The sequence below is a fragment of the Mustela lutreola genome, chromosome 7 (genome assembly GCF_030435805.1).
Source record: "Mustela lutreola isolate mMusLut2 chromosome 7, mMusLut2.pri, whole genome shotgun sequence".
In the NCBI taxonomy this organism is placed as follows: Eukaryota; Metazoa; Chordata; class Mammalia; order Carnivora; family Mustelidae; genus Mustela; species Mustela lutreola.
In genome coordinates, this window is record NC_081296.1 from 53736623 (window position 1) to 53754442 (window position 17820).

Here is a 17820-nt window from a genome sequence, read left to right on the forward strand (position 1 = left end):
TCCGGGGTTGTCCTTTCTGCCTCAGGGCCTCTGGCCCCCTGTCCTACTCAGGCCCTTAGCATCTTCCAGTCTGAGCTCAGCAAGGGCCAGAAATGAGCCCAATGTACTCTGTATCTCCCCACATGCCTAGCACCCGATGGATGAGGAAGTGAAGAGTGAGGGAATCAGTGAATGAATGAGTGAATAAATGAATCTTACAAGGATAAAACCGCCTTTGGCTCAGGAAACCAAGTCAGAGGGGAGCTTAGAAAAGCCCCTCCACAATCAAAGTTTCTTTATCCCTTGCCTTCTCTTCTAATTCAAATCAGAATGCTACTCTTTATTTATTTATTTTTAAGATTTTATGTATTTATTTGTCAGACAGAGAGAGAGTGTGCACAAGCAGGGGGAGTGGTGGGCAGAGGGAAAAGCAGACTCCTCGCTGAGCAGGGAGCCTGATGCAGGACTGGATCCCAGGACCCTGGGATCATGATCCCAGCCACACCCCACCAACTGAGCCACCCAGGCGTTCTCCCCCCCTTTTAAAAATTTTTTTATATTTTTATTTTTCAATTTTTATTTTATTTTTTTTTTAAGATTTTTATTTATTCATTTGACAGACAAAGATCACAAGTAGGCAGAGAGGCAGGCTGAGAGAGAGAAGAGGAAGCAGGCTCCCTGCCGAGCAGAGAGCCCGATGTGGGGCTCAATCCCAGGACCCTGAGCCGAAGGCAGAAGCTTAACCCACTGAGCTACCCAGGTGCCCCCCAAATTTTTTTATTTTTTAAAGATTTTATTTATTTATTTGACAGAGATCACAGGTAGGCAGAGAGGCAGGCAGAGAGAGGAAGGGAAGCAGGCTCCCTGCTGAGCAGAGAGAGCCCCAATGTGGGGCTCCACCCCAGGACTCTGGGATCAGGACCTGAGCTGAAGGCAGAGGCTTTAACCCACTAAGCCACTCAGGCATCCATAAAAAGAATTGCTACTCTTTAAATTGCTTGCAGACAATTTATTTTGTCTGTTTCATCTCATGATTTATTTATTTAAGATTTTATTTTATTTTAAGATTTTATTTATTTATTTGACAGAAATCACAAGTAGTCGGAGAGGCAGGCAGAGAGAGAGAGAGAGAGGGAAGCAGGCTCCCCGCTGAGCAGAGAGCCCGATGCGGGACTCGATCCCAGGACCCTGAGATCATGACCCGAGCCGAAGGCAGCGGCCTAACCCACTGAGCCACCCAGGCGCCCCAATTTAAGATTTTATTTTTAAGCAACTTCTACACCCAATGTGGGGCTAGAACTCACGACTCTGAGACGAAGAGTCACAAGCTCTACTGACGGAGCCAGCCAGATGCCTCTCATTTCATGTTTAAAAGAACATCTGCTTATTGTCAAAAGTGGGGAAATTACAGGGAGGTACAAAGAAGAAGAAAATCGATATAACCCCTCGTCCAGCGTAAGCCACTATGAACACTGGTGTGTATTTCCATTCAACTTTCTTCTTCAGTTTACATTTTATTTTTGTCCCTCTGTTTTCAACGTATCTACATATGTATATATGCATACATGTACCCCCTTTAACATTCTCGCATACCTAATGACATTGAACTTCAGCACATCATCATAATTGTAAATGGTCATATAATATGCCAGGCCATGAATGTATCATATCCGAGCTAACCTCTTCCTCCATGTCCTCATCTGTAAAGTGGAGATAACTGTGTGTCTACTTTGTAAATTCCTCGTGAGGGTCCACTGTGGTCCCAGGCATGGCAAGCTCCCGGTGGCTGTTAGACACGGTCATCATTGTTATTACTCTATCCTAATTGTGGACATTTAAATTCTAACCTCATTCTACTGCAAATAACTCTGTAAGGAACCTCTCTCCAGCTCCGGGAAGTTTTGTGGGGGCCTCAGGCTGCTACATCCCACACACCTACTGAGCACAAGGGTAGACAGAGTGAACAAGGTGTGCTGGGGAGAACCAAAGTTAGGATGGCAAATTGGCCTGGGGAGAGGGATGTCTGCAAAGGCTCAGAAGCCTGAAAGCCCATGGGAATTCCCAGGAGCTTGGTGGAGCAGCAATGGTAGTCCCTTCTCTATCAAGAGGGCAGTTGTGACCCAGGAAAGGAGGGTAGCTTGTCTGATAACAGGGATGGGAACCAGCTTTGGACCTCCTGACTCCCTGGCCAGCATTCCACATATGCCGTGGGCGATCCTGCCCTCTCTAGAAACATCTGGAAGACTAGGTGAGCTCTGATCGCCTCCACATCTCCTGGAGGTCTCCCAAATGCAGACCCTCAGGCTAGCGACTGGTAGGTCTCCAGAAGTCCTACCCTCACCTCCCACCCCTCAACACAGCCCCTTGGAGACAAAGGCTGGAAAGTCCCAGGGCCCCTGCAAGTTACCAGTCAGAGTACATAATTCAGCCACGGCCTGCCCTGTGTTTATTTTTTAAAAGACCGTGGCCATGACACCCAGGGCTTCTGCCAAGAGGGTGGAGCCCTAGCAGTTCAAGAAAGAGTTGGGGGCTTGAGTAGCATGAAGGTTCAGGGCCTGCCAGGACAAGCCAGCCTTAGGGACAGATGCTGACAAGTGGAAGTAGAGGAGTCCTGCCTGTCATCATTCAAGGTCCACCATTAAGACTGGTTCTGTAGCATCTCCAAGGCTTTCTACGCATCAAAAGATTAGTAATTCTTGGGAGGGAACATGTCTCCTCTTTTGTGGGCTGAATTCGAAGGCCCTGTCTATAATAGCAGCTTCATAGCTTCATGGTCCAAACACACATGTGTAATTCTCTTCCACACACTGCTCCTGTTCCCTGCTGTTTCAAGAAGACAAGGCCAAGGACTGGGAGATGGCAGTTCCATTATGGGGGAAGGTCCACACTCCAAGCCTTAGACATTTTCTGCGAAGGGGGCCTGATATTTCTCTGAAGGGCCTTTGGAAGTTAAACCTTAGATTCAGATCAAGGGATCCCAGAGGCGTTTGGCTTTTCCTCTCATGGGCAGGAATGTAGGAAGACCTCAGAGATGAAGAGGGACTTAAGCACACCATTTGGTGGCGGAATGGGGCTGAGAACACAGGTCTCCTGATTGCAGTCCCAATTCTCTGGGACCATGGTGTCCCCCTCCAGCAAAGAGCAGCAGTGGGGAGACATTTAGCAGCAGCTGGGGGGAGGGGTAGGGGAGGCTCCAAGTCAGGTTGTGCCAATGAGGGGCTCACTGTACCCCCTCACCCCCCTGCCTGCCTTGAGGAGCTACTAGAGGCTAAGACATCTGAATCAGGGTGGATAGAGGGCTGGCAGGGGCGGATCCCGAGAGCTGTGGGGAACAGGGTGGAGAGAGACTGGAAAGTTTCCAGCGGGAGTTACATAAAAGGTTGAAGGGTGAATGGGATCTCATTACCAGAGAGGTAGAGAAGGGGTGATCCAGGAGCGGGGAAGAGCAAGGCGACATCCTAAGAAAAGGAGGTGGACCTTCCCACTCCTAGCTGCAGTGAGTCCCTGGGGCTGTCGCCAGGACCTCAGTAGCTAGTGCAGACCTCCCCACTTCGGGGCCCCAGAATGCCATCCAGCACCTTTAGAGGGGCATATGCGTTTATACAGAGATTCGTGAGATATGGGTATTTTATTCTAAAAGAGTGAGAGTCTAATGCCGGCAAGCAGGAGTTGTGCCAGCTGGTGAGGAAAGCCCTTTTTGGAGCAGTGGCGTGTGGATCTGCCTGTGCTGGTGGGGGCAGGGGCTGCTGCTTTCTAGGTCTTCATTCTATTGACTTGCAAATTGCAGTTTAAATGCCATCTGTTCACATTCAGGTGTTGAGGTGGCTACCCTCTCCTCCTTTCACCTTGATCACGTTCCGACGCCCACCCCCACCAGCCCCCGTGAGTGGCTCCGTGAGCCTCGGTTTCCCCACATGCAAAATGAGGCAGGCTGGTTCTTAAGGCCACTGGCAGGCTCTTTGCTGGGATGGCATAGGCGCCCTCTGGTGCCCATCATTGTCCATGCAACCTGGGAGCAGGCTCTGCCTTTTGCCTGGCGCTGGGAGAGTGTGCGGCCCGCCCTGTGTCAGAGTGGGACTGTGTATTCAATGGTACACAGAGGATGTGTCAGGCTTGGGGTATATAGAAGGCACAGCTTTCCTGACTCTCAGTCCCTGATAAAATCACAGACAGAGGGGCACCTGGGTAGCTCAGTCGTTGAGAGTCTAAGCCTGCTTTTCCCTCTCCTGCTCCCCCTGCTTGTGTTCCCTCTCTCTCTGTCAAATAAATAAATAAAAACCTTTAAAAGAAAATCACAGACAGAGAGGTAGGGCCACTTAAAACAAAGGCAAACGAGCTGCTCACTCAGTGGGGGTCTACTCTCTCTCTCCTTCTGTACCTCCCCCATTATCTCTCTCTCTCTCTCAAATAAATAAATCTTTAAAACAAAGGCAGAGACTGCCAAGACCTTCCTGGGGTGGGCCTGGGATGCCCATCTTGCTAATACACATGGACTGCATTACTCCTTTGCTCAAAATCTCATCTTGCTACCTCTCTGCTAAACTGCATGAATATCAAACTCCTGGCCAGGGCACTTAGGGTCCTCCTAAAAGCCCCTTCTTGGTCACCCTTATGGCTTCATTTTGACACTTTTCCTTCTTTCCTGTCCCACTTCAGGTGAACTATTCAATCCTTTCCCATCTCCTCGCCTCTCTTTATGCTGGTCCTTTTCCCTAGAGTGTCCTACCCTCTCCTTTGGTCCCCACAGCATCTTTCAAACGTTGCCAAATGCTACCTCCTCCAGGAAGACTTCCTGGATTTTTCCACTTGGGTCTGAGCTCTCCTTCCCCTGAATATCTTGGTAACTCTGTCTACAACTGTCTCCTCAGATGTAGAGAGTTTCCCCAGGTAACTCAGGTTGAAAATGTCCAGTTGTCTAGCTCCTCCCTGGGAATGGCTCCATGTCTGCTTTGTAACCATCCTTTCAGACACTGAACCCTCCCTGCTGGCATCCAGGCTGTCCTCTGCAGTACCGTGACTCCCACGAGGAGTCCCCCTCCTTTGTGCCCTCAGTTTTAGTCAACACGGCTGCTCTTGTGGAAGGAGGTCTGGTGGTAGAGGCGAAAGACATGCCACTTAGGTCAGACTCTTATTGGGTCCCAACCTTCAGAGTGCAAATGGCTGTCCAGGACATAGGTTCCAGCTGCTGAGCTGTGTGTGGAGGCTGGTTTCTGCATGCCCCAAATTAAAAGACCCCATTAGCCTGGCTCTTTCTTTCCTTCAAAGACAGAAGTAGTTTAGCTGTAGCCTTAATAGTCAATACTTCTTTGTTATTTGTTATTTGGTTATTTGTAGAAGTCTGTGATTATCAATGTGTTGTGCACTGTAACATGAAATTCTCACACAACCCATTTATAGATGAGGAAATAGGGAATCAGAGATGGTGGGTTACATAGAGATGGTGGGTTACTGAGCTCAAACTCAGACCCTGCTTTCCAAGTGTCTCCAAATCCTGTGCAGTTTCTGGAATGCTCTGTTGTCACTTTGCCCTGCACATAGTAAGTGCTTGATAAAACACAGCCATGAACAAATATATAACTGTCTCCTTCTGCTAGCCTTCCAGTCTGTGTCAGTTCCAGGCATTCACCTCTGTGTGAGGAAAGAGTCTCAGAATTGGGATTGTCTGAGAGAGGAGTAGCTTCAGGGGCTGAAGGGGGAGGTGGTGCCTGCATCCCAGGAGGGGTGAATTCCCTGTGGCGGGGTGTTAGGGGGTAGTGGGTCCTGGGTATGGTGAGGACAAGCAGGCATCTGCTGGGCCACTGTCCCAGTTGGTGTGTGACTCTCGAATGTCCCATCACTTCAGGAGCCGCGATGTGGCTGCAGGGTGCGGACTGGAGTTAATCTGGGTTCTCTGAGAAGCAGAAGCCAGGGCAGGGTTAGATGTGCAAGAGTTTTATCAGAGGACGTATCTGTGAGGGGAAGCGAGGGGTGCTCCGGAGGGTTAAGTGACTCGCAGAGAACGATGCTGATCTGACTGGGTGAAGGAGACAGGGAAGGAGGAAGGCAGGCGAAGGGGCAGGATTTTTGAGCGTAGAGCACTTCTAAGAAAGTTGGGCAAGACTAAAGAGGAGGGGGGTGGTGTCCTCTGGCCAGGTGCCTGTGTGTAGGGTCCTGCCCCTCCTGGGAAAGGGTCTCCTCTGTAGTCCTGCGTGCTCAGTCACCGTGTGGTGGGCAGCGCCGCCCCTGCAACCACATGCCCGGGCTCCGTGCCTGGGGTGGAGAGGCGGGCATTGTGGGCGAGGGTGAGGAAAACCCTCTCTGGCGTAGAGCTGGTGTGAATGCCGCGTGCACGGACGTAGGCATGTCTGTGTGTGTGTGTGTGTGTGTGTGTGTATGTATGTGCGCGCGCGCCCACACACTCCTCTTTCTCAGTGGTAATTCTGTTGACTCCTGTTCATATCCAGCTGTAGAGGAGGCCATTTCCTCTCCCCTCCTTCACCTTGACCTTGTCACCTCCCACTGAGCCTCAGTTTCCCTGCGTGTAGTATGAGGCAGGCGGACTTGCTGGTCTTTAAGGCCTGAAGCGCAGCTGCTGAAGCCATCTGCTCCCCGGTCAGAGAGCAGAGAGGGGCGTCCTCACCCGCCCCACCTCACCGGCCTGGCCTGGGAGGACCGCCATCAGAGTCCACCGCGGTGAGGAGGGAGAATGTGCACCTCCCGGAAGCCAGCAGAGAGGCTGATTGGCCCAGCCTGTGTCACGTGTCCATCTCTGGTCCAACCAAATATGGCCAGAGGGTGGAGCCACTTGCCACCACCCACTCAGCAGGGCTTTGGTCCTTGGTCTCGAGAGAGCGGAGGTAAGCACGTTGGAGTTGGGGCACTCGCGCGGCAGGTGAGGAAGTATGAGGTGTAGGTGGCACTCTGGCTCGACGTGTCCTCTCAACATGACACACCTGGTACCGCCACAGGGCCAGGGGCTGGACTTTTGTTTTTCCCAGTGCTGGGTCGTGCACACTGCCTGACTCCTAGGAGTGTCCGGGCTGGCTTGCCCTGCGGTTGCCCACCCTGAAAGACTGACCTCTGCTGGCCACTGTAGGCACTACAGCTCCCTGGTGGCCACCACCCCAGGGCCAGAACGCAGGATCTGCCTTCCCGTTAGCCTAGAAGCCTCTTGTAGGTGGGGACACTGCCGTTAAATAGCCCAAGCTCTACTTTTGGGCTCAGATACGGTTCTCCCACGAACTCAAGGAAGTTCCTTTCCTCCTTATGGTGTTTCCCTCTTCTGTCAAGTGGGTATTATCCCACTGAACTGGTAGGAAGAGGCTATGTGGTATGGAGGTTGGGGGCTCAACTTTTGAGCTGATTTGAATTCAGCTTCAGCATAAAATGGGAGGGAAGAATTTCTCTTTTGTTCTCTGAGAGGTGATGTGAAGATTCCATAAGAGAATGCATGGAAACCTCTGAGCATGGCATCTGGTATCAGTCGCATCATTGCGGGGTGACGATGCTAGGCAGTATGCTGGGGGCATGCGCATTTATTCCTTATCCTTCACCTCTTCCCCAGCCCCACCTCTCATAGCGCCCTGGCTAATGGGCCAACCAGTGATAGGTGTCTGGCCCACAGTGGGGCTCAGCCATGCGTGGAGAGTCGGAATGCACTGCAGACCTCTTCCTGGGTGGCCTCAACTGCATCCATTAGCTTTTATCGGGTATTCCTCACCTAGCAGCTAAGTCTCTGTTCTGATGGGTTCCTAGGCATTTCTGCACAGGCAGGATGCTTTCTACCATGTGAGCAGTCACTGCAGGCTTGGGAGGTGTCTATCTTAGATGTCTGAACATCTGGATTTCAGTCCGTTCTTTGCTGTTCACTCCCTGTTTGCTAAAGAATCAACTAAAGAAAGATTCCGTGAGCTGGGGAGGCAGAGGAGCCATAAGGGAAGTGAGAAAAGAGGGTGGATCCCCCAGTTAGGTCTGGGGATCCAAGCAGGGAGAGGCCTTGAGCCTCTGGTGCAGCCAAAGAAGTGGGAGGAGCCTGGACCTCCTTGCACCACAACAGGTAGTGTGGAGTGGAAATGGAAGTTGTTCAGTGGGTATACCCAGGCAGGTGGGCCTGATACGGCCTCACAGAATTGCTAGGATCCCAGTGGGCTAGTTAACTGGGCGGGGGGTGGGGAGTGTCCACAGAGATTTTTCTGCCTGTCTTCACTGGAGTTGGAGCAGAAGAAAGAAAGGTCTTTCCTGAGACTCTCTAGGAAACCAGGACAAGCCTAGTTTCAAGTGAATGTGGTGCCAGAATTCACCCTGCCTATTGCCCCTCCATTCCCTTGCAAAAGAAACAAAACAAAACAAAACAAAACCCCAAAACAAAAAACCCAAGTAAAAATGCAGTTTAAAGTATTCCCCAGATGCCTGATGAAGCAATTGCAAATGCTCCCGGGAGAAATACAGTTTAAATCTAGGCTTCAAAGAATTCTCACACATAAACTTCCAAGGAACAGGAGGTCATACTAAAAAAAGCCATTAAGCAGAAGAGAAAATAAGCTACATGAAATGAGAGTCAGCAGAAAACAACATTGCTGAATCAGACCAACAGTACCACTGACTGAAGATACTGAGATTATGTTATAGAATATAAAATAATTATATGTGGTTTGTTTAAAATAATTAAAGAAGAGATCGAATGTATGATAAAAGAATGAGAGTATCAAAACTGATCAAATGAATCTGAAAAAAAATAAAAACCACGTAGAATTTCTAAAAATGACAAATCAAATTGAAAGTGAAGCCTGATAGATGAAGGGCTGGTTCTGGGAAAGATGGAGTAAACATGATCTGCTTTGTCTCCTCCTGAATGCATTTATAATTCCTGGACAGAATGTGTAGACCATTGAAAAGTAAATGGTAGTCAGTACATTGGTGAAGGAAACAAGGATTTGAAATACAACCGAATTGGGTTGAGTTTCCCATTTTTTCCTTCCAGAATTGGCTGGCCTGGACCTAAAGGCAGCCTGAAATCTAGAAGTGTGTACCATGTACAGGCAAAAAGAGCTTCAAGAGAAGAAACAGAATTTTCTTTCTGGCCTGAAGAGTAGGAAAAGGGCTCCTAAGGATCAGAGGGAGAAGGAAGTTTCTCTGTTTCTTTTTTCCATCTCACCCATGCCAGTGCCTAGTCAGTCTTGCAGTGGTGGTAAGTGGCAATGGTGAGGGTAGCATCAGCAAGGAGATACCTAAAATCCTGAGGGAAAGAAAACCTTCTCTCTGTTAAATGACCTGTGAACACAAGAGCTTGAGCAAATTCCTGTTGCTGTTTTCTCCCTTTGTCCCCCACTGTCTAATCCCACACATGGATGCAGTCATAAGAAGGGCATAGCAGAGCTGGGAAGCTAAAGCCCCAGATTTCTGTCTGGGAGCTAAGGAGGAGAGGCCCCAGGGAGCTAGGAAGTTTTAGAGTGATTGTGGAGACGAAAGAGCGCCAGAGAGTAATTCTATAACTTTGTAAACCTCTGGGGTCACTTCCAAAATGTGCATGCATCAATCTGATGTTAAACAGAATATGAAAGATTTTGAGAACTGAACAATGGGGCAGACCACCACCCAGTTTTCAGACTGGTGTGGCACATGTAGGATACATTTGAATAGCACCACAAAAGGCTTTGAAAATTGAACTGATACTGGAACCAAAGCCTACAAAAAGTGGGTTGAAGCTTGTGGTTGAACCTCGCTTCTATCATTTGTCTGCTAATATGCATATTTTTTTTAATCGACATTCTTTTGAGTATTTAAACAAGACCCAGAGTCACATAACATGATATTTAAAATGTCCAGGATGCAATCTAAAGTGACTTAGGTTATAAAGAACTAGAAAAATCCCAACTCACAGCAAAAAGACAATCAATCTCTGTCAACCCCGAGAAAATATAGATAGTGAAATGAACAGAACAAGATTTTAAAGCTTCTACTATAAATATGAGAAGTGAGTGTGAACACTCTTGAAATGAAAGAAAAAATAGAAAGTCTCAATAAAAACAAGAAGACTTAAAGAAGAATCAAATGAAAAATATAGAACTGGAGAAAACAATAACCAAAATTAAAAAAAAAAACTGGATGGGCTCAATAGCAGAATAGAGACAACAGAGGAAAGTATTAGTGAACTTAAAGATACATAATAAAGATTATTCAATCTGAACAATGGAGAGAGAAAAATTAAAAAAAAAAAATTGAACAGAATCTCAGGGGCCTGTGGGACAATACTAAAATGTCAAACATTCATGTCATTTGAGTCCTGGAAGGAGTGGAGAAAGAGTGGCATTCAGGAAATAATTTAAAAATAATGGCTAAAAACTTACAAAATTGATAGGTTCCAGAAACTCAGCAAACCTCAAACAGGATCAGCTCAAAAACATCCCCTCCCAGGACGCCTGGGTGGCTCAGTTGGTTAAGCGGCTGCTTTCGGCTCAGGTCATGGTCCCAGCATCCTGGGATCAAGTCCCACATCGGGCTCCTTGCTCGGCAGGGAGCCTGCTTCTCCCTCTGCCTCTGCCTGCCATTCTGTCTGCCTGTGCTCGCTCTCTCTCCCTCTTTCTCTTTGAAAAAAAAAAAAAAATCACCTCCCAAGAACAAATGTTTGATCATAAATGTAATCAAATGTTTTCAAACTGAAGACAAAGAAGAAAATCTGGAAAGTAGTCAGAGAAAAATGTGTTTTATTTATAGGAGAACATATATTTGAATGACTGTTGATATCTTATCAGAAACCATGAAGGCTAAAAGGAAATGAAATAACATTTTGGAAATGCTGAAAGAAAAGAACCACTAACCCAGAGTTCTGTATCCACTGAAATTATCCTTTAGGAATCAAGGTGAAATAAAATATCCTCAGATGAAAAAAATCTAAGAGACTTTGTTGTCAGCACACCTGTTCTAAAATAAATACTAAAAGAAATTATTTAGATGGAATGGAGGTATACCATAGGAAACTTGGAACATCAGAGATAAAGGACAAACCAACAGAATTAGTAAATATCTGGGTAAATGACTTCACTTTCTCTTGAGTTCTCTAAAATATGATTGACGGTTGAAAGCAAAAATTTGATTTTTCTGATGACATTTTCAGTGTAGATCTATTATATAAGACAACTATAATATAAATAAAGGAGGGTAAAGAGACTTACATGGTGGTGATATTTCTACATTCCATATAAGTTAAGTATATGTTCAGAGTAGACAGTGAAAAGTTAAGTACGTAAGTTGCAATCATAAGAAAATTGTCAAAGAGATACAGTAAAAAATACAACAAGATAAATTAAAATGGAATGCTAAAAATGTTTATATGATCCAAACAGAGAAGGAAAGGGGAGACAGAGCAACAAAGACCAGAGAGAGCAAACAGAAAACAAATAATACAATGACAGCCCTAAATTCAAAGATAACTATTATTACATTAAATCTTAATAGACTAAACATACCAATTCAAGAAAATGGTCAAAATGGATTTAAGAAAACAAGATACAACTATACGCTACCTACAATTATATTGATACAATGATATAGATAGGTTAAAAGACTAAGACATATATACTAACCACTGAATAGGTGAATTTATGATACATTATAATACATGAATTATATCTAAAAAAAACAGTTAAAAAAGATTTAGATACATGATGTGACACCAATCAAAAGAAAGCTGGAGTGACTATATTAATGTTGGACAAGTAGAATAAAAAGCAAAGAAAATTACTAGGGATAAAGGGATGCATGACATAACAATAAAAGGGCCAATTCATCAAGAGTGCATAACAATCCCAAGTGTGTATGCACTCAATAACAGGACTTCAAAATACATGGAGAAGTGGAAAACTCCACAGTTATAATGGAGACTTCACTGTTCCTTGCTCAATAATTAACAAAACAGGTAAACAGAAAATAGCAAGCATGTATATGAGCTGAGCCATAAACCAGCTGGAACTAATTGATGGTGATAGACCATTCAGTCAAAAACCAGTTGAAAACAAATTCTTCCAAGTGTATGAAGAACCTACATCAAAGAAGACCACATTTTTAGTCATAAAACAAGTCTTAACAACTTTAAAATAATTGAAATCATACAAAGTATGTTATTTGATCACAGTGAAATCAAACTAGAAATTTATAGCAGAGCAATAACTGGAAAATCTCTAAACACTTTGAACTTAAAAAACACACTTTTAAATAACTCATGGGTCAAAGGAAAGTGTTATGGAAATTAGAAAATATTTTGAGCTGAATAAAAGGAAAACATACCAAAATTGTGAGATGCAGCTTGAACAATGCTTACAGGAAAATTGATAGCATTAAGTGGTTGTATTAGGAAAGAGGAAAGATTTCAAATCAACAATCTAAGCTTTCACCTTCAGAAACCAGAACACGAGAAATATAAACCCAAAGCAAGCAGAAGGAAGAAAATAGTAATGACAAAAGCAAAATTAAATGAAATTGAAAATAAGAAAACAATAGGGAAAAACAATGAAATAAAAAGCTGATTCTTTGGGGCCCCCCAGGTGGCTCAGTCAGTTAACTGTCTGCATCTGGCTCAGGTGATGACCCCAGGGTCCTGGGATCGAGTCCTGCATTGGACTCCCTGCTCCTCAGGGAGTCTGCTTCTTCCACTGCCCCTCCTCCCACTCATACTCTCAGTCTCTCTCTCTCTCAAATAATTAATAAAATCTTTATAATATAGCTGATTCTTTGAAAAAAATGTATAGAATTGACAAAGTCCTAGACAGACTGACTAAGAAAAAAAGAGAGAAGACACATTATTACCAGTATCAGGAATGAGAAATGAATAATCGCAACAGACCTCACACACATTAAAAGACTAATAAGGGGGCACCTGGATGGCTCAGTGGGTTAAGCCGCTGCCTTCGGCTCGGGTCGTGATCTCAGGGTCCTGGGATCAAGTCCCGCATTGGGCACTCTGCTCAGCGGGGAGCTTGCTTCCTCCTCTCTCTCTCTCTGCCTGCCTCTATGCCTACTTGTGATCTCTCTCTGTCAAATAAGTAAATAAAATCTTAAAAAAAGACTAATAAGAGAATAATGATATGAACATTACAAAATAAATGGACAACTTAGATAAAATGAACTAAATCCTCGAAAGTCATGAACCACTAAAAACTCATCCAAGAAGAAATAAATGACTCAGATAATCCTATATTAAAGAAACGGAATTTATAGTTAAAAACCATCTGAGAAAGAGAACTCCAAACCCAAAAGATTTCACTGGCAAATTCTACCAAGTGTTTAAAGAAAAAAACTAAACCAATCTTTTGACATATAATCCAGAAATATATACAGAAAATAGAAGGGAACACTTTCCAATTAATTTTATGAGTCTAATTTAATCCTGATGCCCAAACCAGGTGGATAGTACAGGAAAAGAAAACTACAGGTCAGTATCCCTCACAAACACAAATGCAAAAATCCTTGAGAAGATATTCACAGATTGAATCCAGCAATACATAAAAAGATGAGTGGTCTTAGGAATGCAAGGTGCTGAAGATAAGTCAGTGTAATCCACTCTATTAATGATCTAAAGAAGAAAGACCACAGGAACATATAATCCAGCAATGCAGAAAAAGTATTTGAGACCAACAGAGCCAGTGACAGAGGCTTTGCTAAGGCCAGAGTCAGATGGGTACCACAAGGAAAAGAGGAGATGGCAGCAAGGTCTAATGGTGGTGGAGCTTAAACAAAGCCACCCCTGGAAAATAGGAGTTTCGTCCTGAGTGGTGTAATACTGAAGGATAGTGTCCTGTCTATTGGGGCATTTAGTAAAGGGGCTTGAGACTATGAGACCAAGGGTGGCAATCTTATGAGGAGTCATTTTTGTGGGAGAGAGATGACTTGGAGAGAGAGGAATCTCCTGGATGGTTGATGGTGAAGGAAAATAAGGAAGGGAGAGGTAGAAATGAAAGGTTCTATAGAAACAAAGGAAACCTGTGAAAACTACTTCACCTTACTGTAGAAACAGAAGAGGACACTTTTTTAAAAATTTTATTTATTTATTTGACAGGCAGAGATCACAAGTAGGCAGAGAGACAGAGAGGCAGAGAGAGAGAGGAGGAAGCAGACTCCTCACTGAGCAGAGAGCCTAATACGGGGCTTGATCCCACAACTCTGGGATCATGACCCGAGCCGAAGGCAGAGGCTTAACCCACTGAGGCACCCAGGTGCCCCAGAAGAGAATACTCTTGAACTAAAACTGAGAGAACCTCTCAAGTACTTTACCCTTGTCTACACAGAACCACCTGCAAGTCCTGGTTGAGAAAAACATCAGATATTTAAAATAGAACATGGAAGCCAACATCTACACAAACCTATGATAAGACAGGGAATGAGAGTCAAAATATTTTCAGCCGATATAATTCCCTCCAAAACCAGTGGTGAAGGAGAGCAAAAATGTTTGCAGAACACCCTGACTTGAATGAAAGTTCCTTAAACAAATATTTGCAGATAGGAGGAAAAAAAGCCAAAAACAACCCACCTCAAATCATGAATTTGAAAACTCAGACAGGAAGTGGGCAAAACAGAAATGGTAGATGCAAAATGAGTGTTTACTAAATTCAGGAAAGAAATAGGAAAGAACATAATCTCAGAAATGAAACAAATTGCAAGGTGCCCAGGGCGGAATAGATTTGAACGAACAATATAATAGGGGAGGGATGAAAACAGCTAAGAATGCCAAGTTCATGAAGGAAAGAGATTTAATAACACCAAAGAGAAACTTGTGTGGAGAAGGCAAGCAGAAAAGTGTCAACTTGTATGTAATTAAAGTCCCTGAAGAAAGAAAGAAAGAAAGAAAAAAGACAACAAAAAATTAAAATGATAATACAATAACACTCTCTGGAAATAAAATAAGATCTGAATTCCTGTGTTCTAACTGTACCTGGGGTAATAGACCTGGAACGCTCAGCTCCAAGATGTTAGACTTTGGGGGTAAAGAAACAAATCCTCTGGACCTTGAATTTGAAAAGACCAATTCCTTATGATGGAAAGGAAATCAGCTTGGCATCAGACTTCTTCATAGAAACATACAAAGAAGGACAACAATGGGACATTTTCAAGGAACTCAAGGGAAAAAGTACAAACCATGGATTTTTAGGTCCAAGTGAACATATATAGAAAGGCAAAAGGATAGTTCCGAACATGCAAGGTCTCAAAATACCACATTCACAAATCATTCTTGAGGAATCTGAGCATCCCTATTCTTCTTTTTAATCATAAGGAGGCCTGGGCTTGAGTCTTTCTAGGGCCACTCTGTTGTGTGACCTTGGCAAGTTATTTCCTTTCCCTGGACTGGTGGCCGGAAGTCTTTGAGATCTCTTGTGGCATGAAAACCATGTTGGTTTTCTTTGGTCTTAATGAAGAGCCTAGGACTGCGGACCTGGTGAAATGGAGTAGAGAGAGCGGGGTGCTGTGGCCAGATGGACTTGGGTTGGAATACTTTCTCTGCCCCATCCATCACCTATCCATCCTCATGCCAGCCACTCATCAAATTTCGGAGATCCTGCAAAGTTCGAGAAGCCACTAGTAGGCCCTGTGGATGGATACAGGACAGCCAAGCAGATCTGGGGAGCTTACGTCCTAGTGGGAGAGGAAGACATTCAACTTAGAGTCCCACAAATGTCTACTTACAAACTGTGGTAAGTGACGTGAGGAAAGTATGCAGGATTCTCTGAGCATGGATAGAGCATGGGACTGTGAGAGCCCAGGGAAGGCTTCCTCCAGAAGATGACACCGAGCCTGGAATGATGCGTGGTCTCCCAGGGGAAGGGGGCAGAGTAGGACATTCTGGGCAGAGGGGACAACACAGGCTGAGAGTACCGTGGTAAGAGAAAGCACAAATCTTTGTGGCTCCAGGTGGCAGAGGCAAGTGGCCAAGTGACGGGACAGAGGTAGGGGCCGGATCCCAGGGCAAGGATGTGGTCTGTCGGTAATAGCACTGGGAACACATTGAAACTTTTGGAACAGGGAGGCAGGATGAAAAGATCGTTCTCACTGCATTGGGGAGAATGACTCAGTGGTGGGGGAGCAGGCAGGGAGGAATGTGGGCAGCTCATGTCTTTGCTGTGTGGCTCTGGGTACGTCACTGAACTTCTCTGAGCCTTAATCTACTCTCTTGTAAGAGTGGAATAATAATGATAGCCTACAGAACTGCCAGGAGGATACGATGAAATCAGGGATGCCAAATGCCTCGCACCAAACAGAAGGTTCGGCGGCTCTGACTCTGTGTTACTGTTTAATTTACCTCAGAGGAATGTGGAGTCTCTAAAAACAGTTTATGGTATGGTATCGTCTTTTCCTCTCCTCTCCGTCCCTGTCCGGGCCTTCTGCCCCCCACACCCGTTTAGGAATGTCTTTGACAGGAATTGAATGTAACTTCACTTTGAGTAGGTAAAATGACTCCCTGGGTCAGAAACACATGTGGGGAGCACGAGGACCCATGAACCAGAGAAGAGTGGGTCCCTGGGATCTGATCTTTAAGCCTCTCGTTCCCTTGTCACTGTTTTGAGGCTTCAGCTCAGCACTTGATTCAGATCTCCTAGAACAAGGATAAAATCCTTCCTTTCCAAAGGAAGCATTGAAGTGTGAGAGATTTTCTTTCTCTTGCTGCTCTCCTTTTTTTTTTTTTTTTTAAAGATTTTTATTTACTATTTATTTGACAGACAGAGATCACAAGTAGGCAGAGAGGCAGGCAGAGAGAAGAAGGAGGGAAGCAGGCTCGCTGCTGAGCAGAGCCTGATGCAGGGCTCGATCCCAGGACCCTGGGATCATGACCTGAGCCAAAGGCAGAGGCTTTAACCCACTGAGCAGTCGCCCCTGCTCTCTCCTTTTAAAAATTCTACTTTCTGTTTGCTTCAGACATGTAAACTAGTTTGAATCTCCAACTTATTGAGCCCCAAGGCAGTGAGAACCCAGCTTTGACAAAGCTTCCCCATCCGCTCACCTGTTAGGAGAAAGACAGGCAAACAACCATTCATTGCATGCATATGGCCTGTGAAGACTGGCCTCAGAATTTTATGTACTGACCTCTTTTATTTTTATGTGAGGTTTAATATACATATGATGAAATGTACTGCACATTCCAATCTTAAATGTGCAGCTCAGTGACATTTTACAAATCGAACTTCGACTGTATCCAAGATCTAGAACATTCCCAGCACCCTAGAAGGTCTCCTGTGTCCTCTTCCTGGTCAGTACCACCCCTGCCCCCAGAGGTCACGATTCTCTGGACTTCTGTCACCACTGGGTACTTTCACCCATTCTTAAATTTCACACAAAGGAGATCTAGTCTCTTAGTTTCTAAATGAATCAGGAAACCTCTTTCCTGATGGATAAAAAAGAATAAGCCCCTTCTTTGCAAGTATTTAATAAGCCATAACAGCTGATGCATCTCAGCTACAATAGATGGTTAATAAATGTCCCTTCCCTCCCTGTCCCAGCAGAGCAGGAGTTCCTGCAGGGCTGGGATGTGAACCCTTCTGCTTAATGATTCCAACAACTGTGTTTTCTATCAAAGGGCTGCTGCTTCTTGCCATTGGCTTTGGGAACAAGGGGGTCATCACTCTGAACTGTATATGAGCTTCCTGGTGGCTCTGTCAAGTTTACCCTGCACTGGATTCAGTGGGAAAGGAGAGAGTTGGATGCTGGATCCATTAGGAATGATGCTCTGGAATTTAAAACAAATTAGTTTCATTTCCTTCCTTGAATGAAAGAAATATGGAGGCAGACCCACCCAATGCTGATGCAGCCGGTCCTTGATGCCACCAGGGGCCCAGAATCTTTCCTGGTAGAACCATTCCCATCACAGAGTACCCAGTTTGA